At 38.4% G+C, this 16646-nt stretch overlaps 1 pseudogene; it reads right to left on the bottom strand.

The window, feature by feature from the left end:
• Positions 1-11327: 11327 nt before the first annotated feature.
• LOC101616919 overlaps positions 11328-16646 on the bottom strand; it is a 166642-nt pseudogene continuing 161323 nt past the window's right edge.

Genomic DNA, 16646 nt, shown 5'->3' with positions numbered 1-16646 from the left:
ATCTGTGTCACAAAGAATGCAATGTTCTTTCTCATTTCCCCAATTCTTCTATGCTTTCAGCTGGGGTCCTGGTAAAGTTCAATGGATTGTTTCTCTCTTCAGGTCCTGCTTCCATTTTTAAAAGAGAAGCAGATTATCCAATGGAGAGTGAAGTCAGCACCAGTTAAATGGATAGCCATAGTTCCTTTAGAGTGAATTTAATGTGTGTAAGCCCTCTTGTAGCACAAGATTGGTGGGAGCTTGATATTGGAGAGTAAAATCATTATCTACATATGATTCTGACTTGTTTCCCAGTTACAGATATGGGTTCCTTCTCTCTGAGTGGATAAGTTAGCCAATCCAAGAACACTTGGTTACCCACCATGGCTGTGTGTCACTATTGCACTTATGTGAGCATCACATTAGGTTCTTTGTTGCTCAGGAGCTTAGACCTTGAGTTGCTCAGACAGACATTGGCCACTTTGGCCAAGTAGCTCAGGTAGCACCTCCTACCACTAGATGGGCTATCTGGGGACTGGCTCTCTTCCAGATTCCAGCCAGGTCTCTCCATATTCCATACTGACAACATACTGACTCTTCAGCAGTAGGGTCTTACCTTTAACCTGTGATGAGTAATCAAGTTCTCAGACAGTAGTCTGTCTTCTTTTGGGAAACCTTGTAGGTCTCTCTGATCTACAGTTCACTGTAGGTGTTAACCACATCCTGGTACTGGGTGTTATAGACCAGCACCAAAGGGAAAGAAAGAAGGAAGAGAAATAAAATATAAAAAGAAAGAAAAAAAAAAAAACAGAAAAAGAAAAGTGAAAGAAAGAAACAGGATAAAATTAAGTTTAGGCTTCATCTCACCCTCTCCAGGGCCCATCTATTCAGGTATTCCCTCTAAGGTCCTGATGAGGTTTCAACCTTTAGTCTGTCTTCTAGGATGTAGGATTTTATGGTACCAGTTCCATTTGAGTTAAGTTTTATGTCTCCCCTCCTACCCTTACCCTCCCCTCAAGCCCTACCCTCCCTATTGTCTGGTCCTCAAATTGCCTATTATGTATATTATCATCATGGCCTGATCCAGGTTAGAAGCCACAGATTAGTGAGACCATGCAACAATTGTCTTTCTGTGAGTGGTTAAGTTCATTGAATATGATCGGTTCCAAGTTTGACAATTTTCTACAAATTTCATTGTGTCATTTTTTTTTTTCCTAACTTCTGAGTATAATTCCATTGTGTAGATATACCACATTTTGGTTATCCATTCGTCCAATGATGGACATCTGGGTTGGTTCCAGTTATTAGCTATTTTGAATTGAGCAGCTGTGCACATGATTGAGCAAATTGCTCTGAACTGAGACATGGAACTTTTAAGATAAATGGTCAGTAAAGGATAAACAGGATCTGTTGGTAACTGTATAGTCAACCATTTTAGGAGTCTCCATATTGTTTTCCATAGTGGTTGTACCAGTTTATGTTTATACAACAGTGAATAGGATTCCTATTTCACTGCAAACTTGCGAGAATTTGTTTTCATTTGATATTTTTTAATGTTTTCTATCCTTACTGGAGTGAAGTGAAATCTCATAGTTGTTTTAATTTGCATTTCCCATATGGTTAGGGATGTTGAACATTTTCTTAAGGATGTGTTTTAAATTTGTATTTCTGACTTGGAGAACTCCCTATTTAGTTCTCTGCCCTACTTTGTGAGTAGGTGGTTTGATTTTTCTATTGTTTAGATTTTTGAGTTCTTTATAGATTCTAGAACTTAGGCCTCCATCAGTTGTATAGATGGCAAAAATTTTCTCCCATTTTCTGGGTAGTATATTGGCTCTGCTTACGGTATGTTTGCCTATGAAAGAAAAAATATGTTCTTACAACTGCCATGATTGTAAAGAATATTCCATGGTAATTCCCTCCCTCCTCCCAATTTTCCCTTTGAAACTACACTCTTCTACATATCCCCTCCCCTTCTCAATTAGTCTCTCTTTATTTTGATGTCTTCATCTTTTCCTCCAGGAACTGTGAGGCCATGGGTATCCAGGCAATTTTGTGTCTGGAGGAGCACATTGTAAGGAGTCTACCCTTCCTTTGACTCTTACATTCTTTCTAGTACCTCTTCTGCAATGGACCCTGAGGCTTGGAAGGTGTGATGGAGATATTTCAGTGCTGAGCACTCCTCTGTCAATTCGTCTAAGAGCCAAGTTGCCTTCTGCATCATCCCAAGGTCACTGCCATTTGGAAAGAGAAGGTTCTCTAGCCACAAGTTAGAGTAGTATTAATATAACACTAATAAGGGTATTAAGTGAAGTGCTTAGTGGGCAATTTCATGAGCATAGTGTATATGTTTAGCCAGATAACAGCAGATGTTACACCCCCAGGGCTCATGACTACCCCTGTTGTAGGTTTTCAACATCAGAAGTGTATTCACTTTCATCGAGTGGGCTTAGAGACAAGTTAGAGAGTGGTTGGTTTCCCCCATAACAGATGTGCCACTATTATACCATTTGGCTCATTTGGCCTGGGTTGCCAAATATAAGGCTTGCAATGTCCACTGTTGATTATTGTCACTGGTGATTTCTTTCTCTCCCACTGAACTGCATGCAGCGTGTCTTTTTCCAGCTTTCTGTCAGATGGTCTACATGGAGGAGGATTTCAGTTCAGCTCCAGCAAGATTTCTCAGTAAACTTTCAGCCCAAGTATGTGGATTCTTCAGCAATAGGGTCTTACCATCTATTCCTACTGGGAAATCAAAGCCCTCAGCAATGGCCTGTAATGTTTTGAGCTCATCAGGAACCTGCCTGGCCAGCAACTCACTGGAAGGTCTGGAAGATATCCCATCCTTGGCACTCAAGATTTTCTAGTAACGATCTATGGCTTCTGAGTGTTCCATTGTCCAGAAAAATAGGTTTTCATATAAATTATTTATATACTCTTAGATTTTGATTAGCCCTCCCTCCACCTTTCCTTTACTCAATCTCATCCTCTGACCTCACTTACACCTTTTCACCCCCATTAATCTGTTCTACTTGCATATGTACAAAATGTTTTTTAGCTTCATGAGATCCCAATACTTGAATGATTATTTAAGTTCCTGAGCTACTGGGGTTTTGTTAAGGAATTATTTTCCCATTACTATATCGTGGAAAGTTCCTCCTATTTTTTCCTTCCAGTAGTACCACATTTTCCAATCTTATATTGAGGTCTTTGATCCATTTGGACTTGGTTTTTGTGCATGGTATGGTGGTGCCTCCAGTGGTGTTTCTTTGGATGAGGTTGTGCTTGGATAATTAAATCTTCATGCCATTCCTTATGAATTTTGAGCTCATGTTTTCTATCTCTGTAAAGAATAATGCTTTGATTTTTCTTAGTATTTCTTTAAATCTGTATATTGCTTTTGGTAGGAACCCCATTTTCACAAAGTTAGTTCTGCTTATCCAGGAGCCTAGGAAGCCTTTCCATCTTCTCAATTCCTCCTCAATTTCTTTCTTTAGTGATTTTATGTTTTAATTATATAAGTCACATCATTTGCTAGTGTTATTCCAAGGTATTTTATTTTTTGTTGCTGCTGCTATTGAAAATGGGACAATGTTGCTAACTTCTCTATATCTTTGTCCTTTGCATATAGAAAGGGTACTGATTTTTGTACTTTGATTTTGTATTCTGCTACTTTTCTGAAGGAATTAACCACCTTTAGAGGTTTTGAGATGGGGGTTCTCAGATCACTTATGTATAGAATCATGTTGTCTGCAAAGACTCTAACCTAATGTCTTCCTTTCCAATTAGTATCCATTTAATTTCTTTCTCCTGTCTTATTGCTTGGGCTAAGACTTTTAGTACTATGTTGAAGAACAGAGGTGATGGTGGCCACCCCAATCTTGTTCCCAGTCTTGATGGGAATTTCTTGTGTGTTTCCTCATTAAGTATTATTTGGGCTTTATTTATATATTTTATACAGATTATAGCCTTTATTTTATTGAGGTATAAACTGTCTATGCATATTCTACCCAATGTTTTGGACATGAAGTGATGTTGTATTTCATTGAAGGATGTTTCTGCATCTATTGATATGATCATGTAGTTTTTGTGATTAAGTTTATTTATGTGGTATATTACTTTGACAGATTTCCATATGTTGAACCAACATTGCATTCCTGGGATAAAGCTTTCTGGATCAAGGTAGATAATCTTTTGATGTGTTGTTGAATTTTGTTTGCAAGGATTTTTTTTTTTTTTCCAGAACTTGTGCATCTAAGTTCATGGAGGATACCCTAATTTTCTTGTATTTCTATCTGGTTTTGGTAATGGGGTGGTACTAGTTTCAAAAAGGACTTGGAGAGTTTTGCTTTTCTCCAATTATGTGGAATAGTTTGAGAAAAATTGGTTTCAGTTGTTCTATGATGTTGGATAGAATTTGGCTGAAAAGCCATGTTTTTCTGTACTCTTCTATCTGGGGGGGTTTATGAATACCTTCTCATTTTTATGGGAATAATAGGTTTGTTTAGAAGATTAGTCTGCTCTGAGCTTTGTTTAGGTAGGTTTTATGTGTCCAGGAATTTATCTATTTCTTCCAGATTATCCAGTTTTGTGGAATAGAGGTTTTGGAAGTAAGTCTTGATAATTCATCCAATTTCACTTATGTCCACTGTTATTTTTACTTTCTCATTTCTAATTTTGTTAATTTTAAGTGTCTGTCTTTTTTTCAGTTGATCAAATTGGCCAGGAGTTTATAAATCTTATTTATCTTATTTTTCAAAGAACCAGCTCTTTGCTTCATCAATTTACTAATTTTTTTTTCTAATACATTATTTATTTATTTTTTTTTTCAGATCCTGATTATTTTTTCCAACTGGAGCTTTTTGGTTTGAATTTTTCTTGTTTTCCCAGTTCCTTTAGGGGTATGCTTAGGTTATTGATTTGCAATCTCTTTCTTTGTTATGAAAGCATTTAGAACTATGGATTTTCCCTAGTGCTACCTTCATTGTGTCCCATAAGTTTTGGTATGCGTTCTCATTGTAATTCAACTCTAAAATTTTGCAATTTCATTTTTTATTTCATCCACTACCCAATTTTTGCTTAAAAGTTCGTTCTTCAGTCTCAAGGAACTGCTAGATTTCCTGATACATCTCTTGTTAATTTCTAGCTTTACAGCATTGTGGTCTGATCTCATGCAGGGAAGTATGTTGATTTTCCTAAATATATGGAGGCAGACCTTATGGCCAGGTATATGATCTGTTTTGTAGAGGTTTCATGGGCTGCTGTGAAGAATGTGTATTCTAAAGATTTTGGTTAGAATGTTCTGTAGATGTCCATTAGGTCTAGTTGATCTATAGTATTATTGAGCTCTCTTACTTCCTTGTTGATTTTCTGTTTGGATGATCTGTGTGGATATTGCTCATAGTGGAGTATGGAAGTCCCCCCTATGATGTTGTTGGTGTTTATTTCCATTTTGTTGTCAAGTACATTTTGTTTTATAAATTGTGGTACAGCAGTGTTTGGTGAATAAAGATTGATGATTGTGTTATCCTTCTGTTGGATTGAGTTAGAAGTAGCCTTCTTTGCCTTTTTTGATTACTTTTGGTTGACGTCTATTTTATCCAATGATAGTAGAGCAAGGCTTGCTTTTTTCTTATTTCTGTTTGCTTGGAATATGGTTTTTCACCTTTTCTGCCTGAGGTGGTGTCTGTCTTTAGTGGTGAGGTGGGTTACCTGAAGAAAGCAGATTGAGAGGTCACTTTTTCTGATCTACCTGTTAACTAGTGTCTCTTTTTTTTTTTTTTAAATTTTTATTAACATTTTCCATGATTATAAAATATATCCCATGGTAATTCCCTCCCTCCCCATCCCCACACTTTCCCGTTTGAAATTCCATTCTCAATCATATTACCTCCCCATTACAATCATTGTAATTACATATATACAATATCAACCTATTAAGTATCCTCCTCCCTTCCTTTCTCCACCCTTTATGTCTCCTTTTCAACTTACTGGCCTCTGCTACTAAGTATTTTCATTCTCACACAGAAGCCCAGTCATCTGTAGCTAGGATCCCCATATGAGGGAGAACATGTGGCGCTTGGCTTTCTGGGCCTGGGTTACCTCACTTAGTATAATACTTTCCAGGTCCATCCATTTTTCTGCAAATTTCATAACTTCATTTTTCTTTACCACTGAGTAGAACTCCATTGTATAAATGTACCACATCTTCATTATCCACTCATCTGTTGAGGGACATCTAGGCTGGTTCCATTTCCCAGCTATTATAAATTGAGCAGCAATAAACATGGTTGAACATGAACTTCTAAGGAAATGAGATGAGTCCTTTGGATATATGCCTAGGAGTGCTATAGCTGGGTCATATGGTAGATCAATCTCTAGCTGCTTTAGGAACCTCCACACTGTTTTCCACAATGGCTGGACCAGATTGCATTCCCACCAGCAGTGCAGAAGGGTTCCTTTTTTTCCACATCCCCGCCAACATTTATGATCATTTGTTTTCATGATGGAGGCCAATCTGACAGGAGTGAGGTGGAATCTCAATGTAGTTTTAATCTGCATTTCCCTGATGACTAGTGACGTAGAACATTTTTTTAGGTGCTTATATGCCATTCGTATTTCTTCCTTTGAGAACTCTCTATTTAGCTCCATAGCCCATTTTTTGATTGGCTTGTTTGATTCCTTATTAGTTAACTTTTTGAGTTCTTTGTATATCCTAGATATTAATCCTCTATCAGATATATAGCTGGCCAAGATTTTTTCCCATTCTGTAGGTTGCCTCTTTGCTTTTTTCACTGTGTCCTTTGTGGTGCAAAATCTTTGTAATTTCATTAGGTCCCAGTGGTTAATCTGTGGTTTTATTGCCTGAGCAATTGGGGTTGTATTCAGAAAGTCTTTGCCAAGAGCAATATGTTGAAGGGTTTCCCCTACTTTTTCCTCTAGCAGTTTCAAAGTTTCCGGTCTGATGTTAAGGTCTTTAATCCATTTGGACTTAATTCTTGTGCATGGCGAGAGAGAAGAGTCTATTTTCATCCTTCTGCAGATATTTATCCAGTTTTCAAAACACCATTTGCTGAAGAGGCTGTCTCTTCTCCAATGAGTATTTTGGCATTTTTATCGAATATCAGGTGGCTATAGCTACTTGGGCTTACATCTGGGTCCTCTATTCTGTTCCACTGATCTACATGTCTGTTTTTGTGCCAGTACCATGCTGTTTTTGTTACTATGGCTCTGTAGTATAGGTTAAAATCAGGTATGGTGATACCACCAGCCTCTTTTTTGTTGCTCAGTATTATTTTAGATATTCGAGGTTTTTTATGATTCCAAACGAATTTTTGGATTGTTTTTTCTATTTCCATGAAGAAAGCCTTTGGAATTTTGATAGGGATTGCATTAAATGTGCCAGCATCACCCTGATACCAAAACCAGGCAAAGATAGAACAAAAAAAGAAAATTACAGACCAATCTCCCTCATGAACATAGATGCAAAAATTCTCAACAAAATATTGGCAAACAGAATACAAGAGTATATCAAAAAGATCATTCACCCTGACCAAGTAGGCTTTATCCCAGAGATTCAGGGATGGTTCAACATACGCAAATCTATAAATGTAATACATTACATAAATGGGTTGAAGGACAAAAATCACATGATCATCTCATTAGATGCAGAGAAAGCATTTGACAAAATCCAACATCCCTTCATGATAAAAGTCCTACAGAGACTGGGAATAGAAGGAACATATCTCAATATAATAAAGGCTATTTATGACAAGCCTACAGCCAACATATTACTAAATGGGGAAAAACTGGAAGCTTTTCCACTAAAATCAGGAACAAGACAAGGGTGTCCACTGTCTCCACTTCTATTTAATATAGTTTTGGAAGTCTTAGCCATAGCAATAAGGCAAGAGACACACATAAAAGGGATACAAATTGGAAAGGAAGAAATCAAGTTATCATTATTTGCAGATGACATGATTCTATACATAAAGGACCCTAAAGACTCTACTAGCAAGCTGTTAGAGCTGATCAAAACCTACAGCAATGTAGCAGGATACAAAATAAATACACAGAAATCAGTAGCCTTCGTATATGCTAACAACAAACACACAGAGGATGAAATCAGAGAATCACTCCCATTCACAATTGCATCAAAAAAAATAAAATACCTTGGAATAAACCTAACTAAGGAAGTAAAGAATCTATACAATGAGAACTTTAAGACACTCAAGCGAGAAATTGCAGAAGACACTAGAAAGTGGAGAAACATCCCTTGTTCCTGGCTTGGAAGAATCAATATCGTGAAAATGGCAATCTTACTTAACTAGTGTCTCTTGATGGGTGAATTAAGGCCATTATTGTTTATGGTAATAACTGTGAGATTTGATTTGATCACTGCCATATTGTTGTGCTTTCTGGGGTTTGGCTTTTTTTGGACTTTGTAGTTTTCTGAGCCTTCTTTGGATTTTGTTATTATGGTCTGCTTCTTATAGGCTCTTGTAGTTATATGTTTGACTCTTTTGTATGAAGAATTCAATGATGAACAGTGCAGATTTGGCTTTGTGTTCATATTGTTGTAGAGCTGACTTTTATTATCCATTCATGTTTTTCATAAACATTTTATTTTTATTTTTAACTTTTATTTATTAGATAGAAAGAGTGGCAGAGAGAGAGGGAGAAAGAATGGAAGCACCAAGGCTTCTAGGCACTGCAAGTGATTTCCAGGTACATGCACCATCTTGTGCATCTTTTTTATGTGGGTCCTGGAAAATAAAACCTAGGTCTTTCAGCTTTGTCGGCAACCAGATTAACCATGAAGTCATCTCTCCAGCCTCCATTTCTTGTTTTACTGGTGATTTCTGGAGCTGAATAACAGAAGAAAGAATAGCAGAAAGGACCTGTATATACATGTCAGTGTCCCCACAGACACTTGGCCATAGTAGCTATCTTGCTTAGAAAGATTAACAGCACATGATAATGCAAAATGGCATGAATCCAGTCCTAAAGTGTGGTGGTGGATTTGCAATTACAATCTAAACATATGCAAAGTTTGCCTAGCTGGAGTTCCTGAAGTGTGCTCTGTGGCTTTTGGTTTTGGGCTTTTTTTTTTTTTTTTTTTCTCTCTCTCTTCTTGGACCTGTGAAAGCAGGCCAGCTTCTTCTGCCATTATATAACTTCTCCTGGACCTGTAAGCTTCAATAAATCCCTTCCTCCATTAAAAGGGGGACGGGAGAGAGAGAGACAGACAGACAGAGAGAGAGAGAGAGAGAGAGAGAGAGAGAGAGAGAGAGAGAGAGAGATTTAGCACCGAAATCTATTATACAACAAAAAACTGAAAAAAGAAGAAAGCAGGGTTTGACAATTCTTCAAGTGAGACTAGGAAAAATAACTGAAACAAACTTCAGTGAGAAAAACACTGAAAGTCCTTTTGACCATAGAATATTTTGAAATGTAGTAATTTGTAATATGTCCATTTAGTCATCACAAAGATACTTCTATAGATGAAAGAAGTCCTTACATTGGAAACAAGTAAGAAAGTAATTATACACAACACAGTACTTTGCTAGATGGTAGGAATGCACAAATAGTAGTTTAATAAATTGAAGTACACTTCTGAAATTCAGAACAACAAATAGTTTTAATCCTTTGGTGCTTTTTGTGTAATGTTATTTCTGCTCAGTGCAATCATGCCAAGGAAGCTGTTTGTAATTCCTTTATAGAAACACTCTATTGTCACTCACTGTTGTTTTTCTTCCTGCCATATCTAGTAGCATGCTGTAGATTTCTGATTTCTTTTTTTAATCCCTGTAGCTTATTCTGGAATTTAACCTCCATGTAAAAAGCAGGGATGAACACATAACTGGTTAATAATCGCTGTTTAAATCAATAAGCAAAACTTTCACCAACCTCTCTATGTCCATTGTATCAGAGATGTGAGTGTGCTTAGGTGCAATCCTAGCTAAGCATTATAATAAGCCTAAGAATCATTCTATTTTTGTTTCACCATATGTACAAGGAAAGAACTTTCCTGATTACTCTCTATTCATGTTCTTAGTATCAACCTATATTTTTGTAGTATAGAGAAATGCCCCTCAATATATGATCATCAATATTGTCAGCTTGATAGTTGGAATGACAAATCTCTTGGCATACCTGTGAAAGAGTATCTAATTTGAATTGATTAATCAATCAATTAATTCAGGAGTTTATTAAAAGTAGTAATTTAGGTCCCCAGCCACATGGCTGGAAGAGGTGTCACTGTGGGCCATTAATAGGGTCCAGCCCTAGACAGATCTGAATTCCAACCAAGCTATGCAAAGTGCCTGAGTTGTACCTGGTTTCCCTATTGTTTGGCTGCTGGATTTTTGCTCTTGCTTTTGGTGGTGGGTTTTCTCTTTTTCACCATTATGGAAAAATAAATAAATATGGAACATATAAATAAATAATAAATTATTTACAAGGAAGAAAAGAAGCACTAAAATCACTCAAAGAAAGTGAACTCAAAGAAAGCACAGATCTTTCATCTTAACATTTCCTGTTGTACATTCAATTGTGTGTTGTTCATTTCTGTGATAGCTGGAAAATATGGTTAATAATAATTGTATGTATATATATATATATATATATATATATATATATATATATATACACACACACATGTATATATATATATGTGTGTGTGTATCACAAATAAATAAATAAAATATTTAGATATTCTGTCCTAATCCTGAGATTATAAAATTTAGCATAAACATGAATATCTATAATGTTTTAAGATTTTTCTTTATTTTCATTCAAATCTAGTTTCATTTAATTTATAACGATAATCAGTTACTGGATTCACTGTTTAGGAAGGTGTGCAAGATGCTATTTCTTTTTTTGAGACATGATTAATTTATTAAATATAAACTTTTCAAAAGGAAGGGAAGGGAGAGAGGGAGGGACAAGCTTATTCCCTAAGTAGATTTATATAAGGCGGAAAGGGAAAACCAAAATTGAAAAAAACAAGGTTTTTCTCATGCAGCTAGCTTTCACAGCACTCAGGACTTTAGGTTGATTCATTGCCTGCGTTCTTTCTAAGCCCAATAAGCCAGAGTTAATTTACTACAATGTAATTCTCAGTTCTCAGCTTGAGAAAAATAGGAAGGTTCCTAAGAGATAATTCCCTCTTCACTGGGCAAAGCCCGTTGTCCTCAAAGGGTGAGTTTGCTGGGTCAAACACAGTGACGGATCATTGAACTCAGAATGTAGTCTGTTGTTTCATATTCCCTGTAAATGAGGGTAATCATACAGTGTCCTTGAGGCTTTAACCACCTCTGAGCATTGTTCACAGGCAGCATAGTCCATCAGAGGTCCAGGAGAAACTTCCTAACCTGAGCCAGGTACCGTGGTTGCAAATAATCGCCCAACTCCTCCTTACTGACCCACACAGGGCGGTTCTTCTTCCCAGCCTGGGAAGTCTCCAGTTAGCAGCAATGCTTTGAAGAAGAACACTTTAGCTCCAAGGTTACTCTCTGTCCTCATTGCCTGGGGAAACCTGAACTTGTAGTAACCACGAGGTGCATTTCCTAGGAACTTGGCTTTCCTGCTGTTCTTTGAGAGAGTGGCCAGGGTTCGCTCAGCTGTCCCTCGGAGAGTCTCCCCAGGCTGCCGTTCCACTTGAGGCAGAAGCCAAACATCATGGTTTCCAAGCTTCCCTCTGACTGGCAGGACAAGGTTCATATCTAATATCCGGTGCAATGAGGATTGGTCATTCTTTTTATCAGCCTCTGTTACACGAGCACCAAGTTTGAACTGTTGGAATGTCTGCTCCTACATATCTTCCAAATCGTGAACATGCATATCTTTTTAATCTGTTCATCACCAAAGAGGTCAGTTTTGTTCTTTGCCAGTCTCTGGGCTTCATCCAGAGCACGAAGCTCATGGTCTGAATACAGGCTTCTCTGTTTCAATCGAGCTTTCTTCTCCGCAGGGCTGTGACTGGTGCCCCAGCTCAGACCATCCACATGGGGCGTGGGCGCTGTGGAAACGCAGTGTGCCTCAAGATGCTATTTCTTGAATGTGCATTTAATCAAGTATTAGGTTTTTTTTTTGTGTGTGTGTGTGTGTGTGTGTCATACAGCTGTGAAAGTCAATTACAATGTTTGTTTTAAAGCAATTCAGTAATCATTATAAACTTTAATAACTGTTGTGAGAATATTTTACCTTGAGTTCACATAGCTGAGCTTCATCCTCAGTGCCTCATGTCAGTATATTTTAATATACACAAATTAGAATTATGGATGTATGTGTGTTACAAACTACTTATTAATGTAGTAAAGAATATATTTTTTATTATTATTAATTAGTATTCTTACTCAGTGAATACAGTCAATTTGGTACCATTGTAAGGCTCATCCACATCCTACCCCTTTCCCCTGGCCCCTCTTGTTGAGGTATATGGGTCATGCATTGTGGAGTTAGCCCACAGTTATGGGTAGGATAAATGTCTCTGTATATCATGACCCAACATGTGGCTCTGACATTCTTTCTGCCCCCTCTTCCAAAAAATTTCCCTGAGCCATGTTGGGTTCATTTTTGGTCTGCTTCAGTGAAAAGGTGTTGGGGGGCCTCTGGGTCCCTGATCTATGATTTGGTAGGAGTTTATTGTTCTCTGTGTTGATCTCCTTCACCCTTGTGCTGATACCTGATTCACCAAGAAAACAACACACTTGCTTATTTCGCCAATTGTTCTTAGTTTCAGCCAGGGCCCTTTTGAAGTATGATGGGGTGGCTCTCTCCTTAGGATCTACATCTGTCTGAAAAAGAGAAGCAGATTCGCCAATGGAGAATGAGTTAGCACCAGACAAATGAGATAACCATTACTTTTTTATACACAATTTAATAGGTGTAGGCCCTCTTGTAGCTCACAATTGGTGGTAGCTTGTTAATGGAGAGTGGGCTTATGTTTGGATATGTTCCTGACTTGTTTTCCAGATCCAGATATGGGTACCATACTACTAAGGGATTCAGTTATCCAATTCAAGAGCAGTTGGTTTCCCACCATGACTATGCACCACTATTGCACTTATGTGAGCATCACGACAGGTTATTTGCTGCTAAGTAGGTTAGACCATGAGTTGTTGGGACAGATATTGGTCATTTTCCCCCAGTCGCCAATGTAGCACCTTCTGGCACTAGATGCATTGGGTAAGTTCATTGAGAATGATCTGTTCCAGGTACAACCATTTTTCCTCTAATTTCATTGTGTCATTTTTTTCTTACTGCTGTATAGAATTCCAGTGTGTAGATATATCACATCTTAGTTATCCATTCTTCTACTGATGGGCATCTGGGTCGATTCCAACACTTAGCTATTACATATTGAGCCAATACAATCATGGTTGAGCAAATATCTCTGGCCTGTGGTTTGAAGGTATTAGAATAGATGCCCAGTAAGGGAATAACTGGGTCTGTTGGTATCTCTATAGTCAGCTTTTTCGGTATCACCCTATGCTTTCCAAAGTGGTTGTACCATCTTACATTCCCACCAACAGTGGATGAGTGTTCCTACTTCTCCATATCCTCTCCAGCATTTATTTTCATTTGATTTTTTGATGTTTGCTATTCTCACTGGGGTAATGTGGAATCTCATAGTTGTTTCAATTTGCATTTCCCTAATATGTGGAGGTAGGCTTTGTGACCTAGTATATGGTCTATTTTAGAGAATGTTCCATAGGTTGCTGAGAAGAATGTGTAGTCTGTGGATTTGGGATGGAAAGTTCTGTAGATGTCTGTTAGGTCTAAGTGATCTATGGTTTATTGAGCTCTCTTTCTTCCCTGTTGAGTTTTTGTTTGGATGATCTGTCTATTACTGATAATAGTGTATTGAAGTACCCAACTATGATGGTGTTGGCACTTATTTCTGTTTTTTTGTCAATTAGGCTTTGCTTTATGAACTGTGGTACTCCTGTGTTTGGAGCATACAGATTTGTGATTGTAATATCCTCTTGATGGATTGTTGCCTTGATAAGTAGGAAGTGGCCTTCTTTGTCTTTTTTTGATTAGTTTTGGTTTGAAGTCTATTTTATCCAATATTAATAGATCTACACCTGCTTGTTTCTTATACCCACTTGCTTGGAATATTGCTTTCCACCCTTTCACCCTGAGGAAGTGTCTGTCTTTAGTGGTGATGTGGGTTTCTTGAAGACAACAGATTGAGGGGTCTAAATTTTTATCCATCCTGTTAGCTTGTGTCTCTTGATGATTAAATTAATGACATTAACATTTCTGGTAATGACTGTGAGATTTGATTTGATCCCTGCCATATTGTGATGGTATATGTGGTTTGGTGTTTTCATGGTCTTTTAAGTTTTTTGTGCCTTCTCTGTGTGTGGTTATTGTGATCTGCTTCTTATAAGCATTTGAGGTGGATTCTTTGTTTCTTCTCTGTGGAGAATTTCCTGAGCTACTCTCTGTAAGTTTGGTTTTGTGTTCATATAGTTGTAAAGCTGAGTTTTGTCATGGAAAGTTTTTTCACCATCTATTATGAGGGATACTTTTGCCAGGTAGAGTAGTTTGGGTTGGAAGCCATAGGTTCTTAGATGCTGCAGTGTTTCATTCCAGGCCCTTTGGGCTTTCAGGGTTTCCATTGAGAGTTCTGGAGTAATTTTGTTGAGGTTGCCTTTAAAAGTGGTGTGCTGGGCTGGAGAGATGGCTTAGTGGTTAAGCGCTTGCCTGTGAAGCCTAAGGACCCCGTTTCGAGGCTCGGTTCCCCAGGTCCCATGTTAGCCAGATGCACAAGGGGGCGCACGCATCTGGAGTTCGTTTGCAGAGGCTGGAAGCCCTGGCACGCCCATTCTCTCTCTCTCCCTCTATCTGTCTTTCTCTCTGTGTCTGCCACTCTCAAATAAATAGAAAAAATAAATATATTAAAAAAAAAAAAGTGGTGTGCTATTTTTCCCTAGCTGCTTTTAGGATTTTCTCTTTGGTGTCAATGTTTAGAGTCTTAATGACAATATGTCTTGGAGAGTTTCTCTTTTGGTCCAGTCTGTTTCAAATTCTGTTAGCATTTTGTATCTTGATGGGCTTTCTTTTAAGAGTCTTGGGAAGTTTTCCTCAATTATTTTGTTAAATAAGTTCTCCATGCCTTTGGTCTGAATTTCTTCTCTTTCTGCTATTCCAATGATCCTGATATTAAGATGTTTAAGTATTTCTCACAATTTTGTCATGTTCTGATCACAGAAACTTTTTTTTTAAACATTTGTATTTTTTATTTATTTTACAGAGTGACAGACAGAGATAAAAAGAGGCAGATATATAGAGAGAATGGGTGTGCCAATGCCTCCAGCCACTGCAAATGAACTCCAGATGCATGAGCCCCCTTGTGCATCTGGCTAATGAGGGTCCGGGGGAATCAAGCCTTGAACCATGGTCCTTATGCTTCACAGGCAAGCACCTAACCTCTAAGCCATCTCTCCAGCCCCAGAAACTTTTGAACTTACTGAAATTTGTGAACTCTTGATCTGTTTCTTCCATCTTGTATTCCAGATCAGAGTTTCTATCCTCCACATGGCTGACTCTATTCTTGAGAGCTTCTAGGGAGTTTTGGACTTGTTCAATTAGGTTTGCATTTTCTACTACTTTTCTATGTATAATTTATAACTTCCTTCCCTCTGTCAAGCTCCCCTTTTACATCACTTTCTGATTTTCTTGATGCTTCTTAGAATTCATACTTGCATTTCTTTATGTTTTCATTTAGCCTCGCCAGCTGATTTTTGAGGTCTTTTTTTTCACTCTTCCTCATATCTCTTCACTCTCTTTGAACTCCTTCCATTTTCTTATCTATTAGGTCTAGTCTAGTGATGGCAGCATCTACACAATTATCGGTCATTTGTTACTTTTCTGCAAGTTCTACCAGTAGCTTGGTCAGGGTTTCATTGCTCATAGCATCATTTTGGTGTTCTGATCCTAATGACTCTTCTGTGTTTTGATTAGAGATGTTCATTGTAGGACTGGGTGACCTAACTGGATTTTATTGCATTTGATTTTTCATGCTATTTCTTTTGTGCAGTGGTCTGTCTATTCCAGTGTATGGGCACGTAGTTTGGTGGATCAGCCCTGGCTCAAGCATAGTGGGAAGCTGAAGCAGCCTGAGGCAGTTGCCAAGCAGCCTGGGCTTTGCCTCTCACTTGCCAAAGCTGCCTGAGTTCCTGCCTGGTAGGTGCATCAACATTACCTGAGCTCTCACAGAGTCATGCACCAAAGCTGCCTGTGCTTGTGCTAAGAGGGGTGGCACCAAGCACTGAAGCAGCTCAAAGTCTGGTGTTGCAGAACACTGGGACCCAGAAGCAGTCTGAGCTCACCCACAACAAGAAAATGGTGGTCAGCCAGTGCAGCATACAGGGAGGGGCTGACATCTGAGCTAGCGCAAGCAATAGACAGAGACAGTCTGAGCTCATGTGGAGAGTTGCAATGGGCCTGGAATTGCACATGAATGTGTGGTGGCCATAGCAGTAAGTGAGCAAATGGGCGTAGCAGGCTAAGCTTACACAAGCAGGGATTGGCAGTGGCACATTTGAGGGGCAAATTGATCAAAGGAGCCTGAGCTCCAATGGGCCTGCCTGCCTAGCCTGGCCAAGGACACTTGTGGTCAGGGGAAGCAGGGTGATTGCCCCTGTGCAGTG

This window comes from Jaculus jaculus, chromosome 12, assembly GCF_020740685.1.
Source record: "Jaculus jaculus isolate mJacJac1 chromosome 12, mJacJac1.mat.Y.cur, whole genome shotgun sequence".
NCBI classification, from domain to species: Eukaryota; Metazoa; Chordata; class Mammalia; order Rodentia; family Dipodidae; genus Jaculus; species Jaculus jaculus.
Note: the sequence above shows the minus strand (reverse complement) of the source record. Positions and strands in the feature narration are given on the sequence as shown.